The sequence below is a fragment of the Pan troglodytes genome, chromosome 9 (assembly GCF_028858775.2).
Source record: "Pan troglodytes isolate AG18354 chromosome 9, NHGRI_mPanTro3-v2.0_pri, whole genome shotgun sequence".
Taxonomy (NCBI): Eukaryota; Metazoa; Chordata; class Mammalia; order Primates; family Hominidae; genus Pan; species Pan troglodytes.
The window spans coordinates 87,948,098-87,954,097 of NC_072407.2; the positions used below are offsets into that span (position 1 = coordinate 87,948,098).

At 46.6% G+C, this 6,000-nt stretch overlaps 1 pseudogene; it reads left to right on the forward strand.

The window, feature by feature from the left end:
• Nucleotides 1–4,246: 4,246 nt before the first annotated feature.
• On the forward strand, nucleotides 4,247–5,324 carry LOC749107 (tricarboxylate transport protein, mitochondrial-like; annotated as a pseudogene).
• The last annotated feature ends 676 nt before the right edge of the window (nucleotides 5,325–6,000 follow it).

A 6,000-nucleotide genomic window follows, 5' to 3' on the forward strand; every position in this document is an offset into this window, starting at 1 on the left:
GCACTGTTCACAATAGAAAGACTTGGAACCAACCCGAATGCCCATCAGTGATAGGCTGGATAAAGAAAATGTGGCACATATACAACATGAAATACTATGCAGTCATAGAAAAGGATGAATTCATGTCCTTTGCAGGGACATGGATGAAGCTGAAAACCATCATTCTCAGCAAACTAACACAGGAACAGAAAAACAAACACCGCAGGTTCTCACTCATAAGTGGGAGGTGAACAATGAGAACACATAGACACAGGGAGGGGAGCGTCACACACTGTGGCCTGTCGGTGGGTGGGGGGACTAGGGGAGGGATAGAATTAGGAGAAATTCCTAATGTAGATGACGGGTTGATGGGTGCAGCAAATCACCATGGCACATGTATACCTATGTAACAAACGTGCACGTTCTGTGAGGTATTGCTCCTCACAAGAGGACATTAGCTGCAGGGGTCTGCCCACCGACCCAGACCCAAACGATGGATGAATAAAACGTACACTGACACACAGATACTCTGTTTCGCCAGTCCTGCTGAGTGTCCGACCGCCTACACACCAAGAGAGGTTTGTGATGTGGCCGGTCCTGAGCAGCCCGCACTTCAGGCATTTATTTAGTATAAAATTAACAACAGAAGCTTTCAATAAACACACTTGTGGATAATTAACATGGTTAAGAGAGTAGTTCTACTAATGATTAAAGCTCAGGTACTGCAGTTTAAAGTAAATACCATTGGGGGCAATATCCTTGGTCGACCTCCCTCCGAGAGGGCCATCTGGCTCAAAGGTTAGTTAATGGAGGTAGGGTAAACAGACATAACTGGGGAAGCCTCTATTGTCCCTAGTATTTACCCTATGACCTAATGCTCTAAGGTAAGAACCCACTGCCTTCAGCCTGTTCAATTATTACAATCTATGTAATCTTGCGGCCTTCCAAAAAGGTTTGTGACTATTCTCTAAAACTTTCCCTAATATTTCCCTTTAATATTTCTGCCACTATCCTGAGTGAATCCCAACAGCTCTGCACATGTATCCCAGAACTTAAAGTATAAAAAAAGAGAATATTATTATAAATACGTTAAAGAAAGCAAGGAAAAGATGAATAAAACAGGTAAAAATATAAAGAATTTCAACAGAGCATTAGACTCTATAAAGAAGAACCCAACGGACATTCTAGAAATCAAAATATACAAAATCGAAAAGTAATAAATCGGTCTAATGGCAGACTGGATATGGAAGAAACCAGGAATAGTGAAATTTGGGATAAGTCAATATCCAATATCCAAAAATAGTCAAACACAATTCCAGAAAGAATAAAGAATAGAAAGAGCAGAACACAGTGGTAATGAACATGTGCAATTAAGCAGTCCAACATCCGCTAACTGCAGTTAGTGTTCAAGGAAAAGGGGTAGTAGGGATAAAGGAGAAGAAATATTTGAAGACATAATGGCTGAGTTTACCAAAACTGATTAAAGACAATCTACAGATTCAAGTTCTGAAGAACTGACACATGGAATCTAAGCATAATGCTGTTAGCAGTGGCCAATCTGTATGGGTCTGCAGCAAACTGAATTCTTGCCTCCTCAGAAGAAAGAATTCAACCAAGAGGCATAAGGCAAAGGGAGAGACCAGGGCAAGTTTTAGAGCAGGAGTGAGTATTAAAAAGTTTAGAGCAGGAATGAAAGGAAGAAAAGTACACTTGGAAGAGGGCCTAGCAGGTGACTTGAGAAATCAAGTGGACGGTGTGACCTTCGACTTGGAGTTTTACATGCTGGCATGCTTCTGGGGTCTTGCGTTACTTCTCCCCTGGTTCTTCTCATGGGCTGAGCTGACCGCATGTGCAGTGGCTTGCCAGCCCTTGAGAGGGGCTGCATGTCCAATGTGTTAACAGGAGCTGTATGCATGCTCACTTGAGGCACTCTTACCTTACCAGTTGAATGTTCCTAGAAGGTCATATAGCAGTTAAACTCCCCCATTTTGCCTCTCAATGTACATGCTTGAGCCCACTCCCCCAACTACTGAGATCTTATCAGGAAGCTGCTGATCACGAGTTCCAGGTGTTTCTATCTATTGGGAGACCGCCTTTCCCTGGCACCAGTTGTAACCAATATTTATTTATTTATTTGTTTATTTAGAGATGGAGTCTGGCTCTATCACCTAGGCTGGAGTGCAGCAGCGCAATCTCAGCTCACTGCAACCTCCACCTCCTGAATTCAAGCGATTCTCCTGCCTCAGCTTCCCAAATAGCTGAGATTACAGGCATGAGCCACCAGGCCCTGCTAATTTTTTTGTATTTTTAGTAGAGCCCGGGTTTCACCGTGTTGGCCAGGCGGGTCTCAAATTCCTTAGCTCTGGTAATACGCTGGCCTCGACCTCCCAAAGTGCTGGGATTACAGGCATGAGCCGCTGTGCCCTGCCAATTATTATTTTAAAGAGACAGTTAAAACCGCCTGACCATCACTTGATGGTTGCCTGATGTTCCTGGTGGAGTGGGGACCCTCTCCTGCCTGCTAATGTCTGCCTGACTACCTACTGTAACAATGCCATATCTTGAAAGGGGGTCCTGATACAGAGAATGAGACATTTGGCCAAAACTAAGCAAATCTGAATAAATGTATAAACTTTAGACAAGAACAACACATATTGCAATATTGGTTCATTAATTGTGTGAAAAGTACCATACTAAAGACAAAGATTAATACAGGACAAACTGAGTGTGGCGTATATGAGATCACTGTATGTCCCATCATTGTCTTTTGTAAATCTAAAACCTTAAAGATAATAGTCTGTTTATAAATAAATAAAGTCACAGACTGCAAAAAGATACACCATGGGCCAGGTGTGGAGCACTTTGGAAAGTTGAAACCAGAGGATCGCTTGAGTCCCCAGGAGTTCGAGACCAGCCTGGGAAACATAGGGAGACCCCCTTCTCTACATAGAATAAATTTTTAAAATTAGCTCGAAGTGGTGGAATGTGACTGTGGTCCCAGCTTCTCAGGAGGCTGAGGTGTCAGGATCACCTGAGCATGGGAGGTTAAGGCTATGACTATACCACTGCACTACAGCCCAGGTGATGGAGTAAGACCCTGTCTCAGAAAAAAAAAAAGGATACACCATGCAAACATCAACCAAAATGAAGACAGTTTGACCAAACTAATATCAGACAAAGTAGACTTTAAGGCAGGAAGTATTAAGATAAAAAAAAATGAAGAAAAATATAACAGTAAATGAGCCAGTTCATCAGAATGACATAACAATCCTAGATTTGTATGCACATAATAAACATGGTCTCAAAATACATAAAGCAAAGTTTACCAAAGTAAAAAAGATACAGTAAATTGTATGTTATATATATTTCATAATAAAAAAGGAAAAAGAAAAAAGAGACAAATACAGACTCGAAGATCTTACTGCACCTCTCTCAACAAGTGATAAATCAATTCGACAAAATTAATATAAGTTAACGACTGTACAACGTTCATTCCTTTCATGTGGACATGAAACATTTCCAAAAATCGACAACATGCAAGTCATAAAGAAGTCACAACAAATATTCAGAAAAATTGTAATCACATAGAATGTGTTCTCTGACCACTGTGGAATTTTATTTTTTTATTTATTTATTTTTTTTTGAGATGGAGTTTCACTCTGTCGCCTAGGCTGGAGTGCAGTGGCATTATCTCGGCTCACTGCAACCTCCGCCTCCCGGGTTCAAGTGATTCTCCTGCCTCAGCCTCCCGAGTAGCTGGGATTATAGGCGCCTGCCACCATGCCAAGCTAATTTTTGTATGTTTAGTAGAGACGGGGTTTCACCATGTTGCCCAGGCTGGTCTCAAACTCCTGACCTCAGGTGATCCACCGCCTCGGCCTTCTAAAGTTCTGGGATTACAAGTGTGAGCCTCGGCACCCAGCCCACGGTGAAATTTAAAAACAACAACAACAAAAACCCTTCAAATAATTAGAAAGTAAGCAAAACACTTCTTAATAACTCATGAGAAAATATTTTGAACAATAATGAAAATATGACAAGTCAAAACCTTTTGGATCCAGCAAAAGTTGTGTTTAAAGACAAATATATAACTTTAAATTCATGTATTAAAAAAGAAAGGCTGAAAAATCTTAAGCTGTTACCTTAAGGATTGTGAACTCCAAAAATTTCAGGCAGGTCTCAGTTAATTTAGAAAGTTCATTTTGAGCGCGGAGTTCAGGAAGCTCGGACCGAAGGCCGCCACTGGGCGCCCAGCCTCCCGCCCGCCATGTCCGCGCCTCGAGCCCCACACGCTCTGGCGGCCGCCGCGCCAGCGTCTGGGAAGGCCAAGCTGACGCACCTGGGGAAGGCGATCCTGGCAGGCGGCCTGGCGGGCGGCATCGAGATCTACATCACCTTCCCCACCCAGTACGTGAAGACGCAGTGGCAGCTGGACTAGCCCTCGAACCCGCCGCGGTACCAGAGCATCGGGGACTGGGTGTGGCAGACAGTCCGCAGCCATGGCGTTCTGGGCCTGTACCGCAGTCTCAGCTCCCTGCTCTACGGCTCCATCCCCAAAGCGGCCGCCAGCTTCGGAATGTTCTAGTTCCTCAGCAACCACCTGCGGGATTCCCAGGGACGGCTGGACAGCACGCGCGGGCTGCTGTGCTGCCTGGGCGCTGGAGTGGCTGAGGCCGTGGTGATCGTGTGCCCCATGGAGACCATCAAGGTGAGGTTCATCCACGACCAGACCTCCCCAAACCCCAAGTACCCAGGATTCTTCTACGGGTTAGGAAGATTGTGCGGCAACAAGGGCTGAAGGGGATGTATCAGAGCCTCACGGCCACCGTACTGAAACAGGGCTGGAACCAGGCCATCCGCTTCTTCGTCATGACATTCCCTGCACAACTGGTACCGAGGAGACAACCCCAACAAGCCCATGAACCCGCTGATCACTGGGGGCTTCGGAGCCATCGTGTGCACAGCCAGCGTCTTTGGAAACACTCCTCTGGACGTGATTAAGACCCGCAGGTAGGGCCTGGAGGCGCACAAATACCGGAACTTGATGGACTGCGGCTGGCAGATCCTGAGGAAGGAGGAGCTCAAGGCATTCTACAAGGGCATTGTCCCGCGCTGGGCCAGGTCAGCCTGGATGTGGCCATAGTGTTTATCATCTATGATGAGGTGGTGAAGCTGCTCAACAAAGTGGAAGACGGACTAAGCCCAGTGGGGCCACTGGAGACCCGCCCCAGGCACCTCCAGAGGCCCCACCACTCTTGTCTCACATGATTCCAGTGCAGTAGTGCCAAAAGGCTCCTTTCCACATCCCTTGAGCTCTGTGACCTGGTCTGTGCATTGTGGCCGTCAAGTCCATGTGTCCTATAGTGCCGTGTCTCCCCTGTGGTCTGTGTGTGACACCACCACTGTGTCCCGCTGTCTGGCCCAGCCATGCTTAGTATGCATCTGGCCTGTGAACCTGTGCCCACTTGTCCATGTGCTTACTGTGAGCCTGTACCTGTGTTTCATGTTCTGTGTCATGTGACCCTGTGCCCGCCTCCCAGGGTGCCCTGTGGCCTGGGTCCTTGGCCCTGTAGCCCTGGCCCGGTCCCAGTCTGGTGCTTTCCACCCTCCACTGGCCTATCACCGCTGCCTCCGGGCCTCCCCCTGGCTTCTCCGCATTCTAGGGTCTGCAGCACCCCCCTTCTCCCGCCATTGGCCTTAACTGGCCCTTGGGCCCTCCCTCCACCCAGGACAGGGTGGCACCCACCACTCTCAGGACCACCGTGCAGAATTTTTAAAAAAGGTATTTTGCCAAAGTTGAGGACACACACCCATGACACAGCCTCAGGAAGTCCTGATGACGTGTGCCCAAGGTGGTCAGGGCAGTTTGGTTTTGTATATTTTAGGGAGACATGAGACATCAATCAACATATGTAAGATGAACGTTGGTTCTGTCTGGAAAGGTGGGACAACTTGAAGCAGGGAGGGGGCTTCCAGGTCATGGTAGATAAGAGACAAATGGTTGCATTCTTTTGAGTTTCT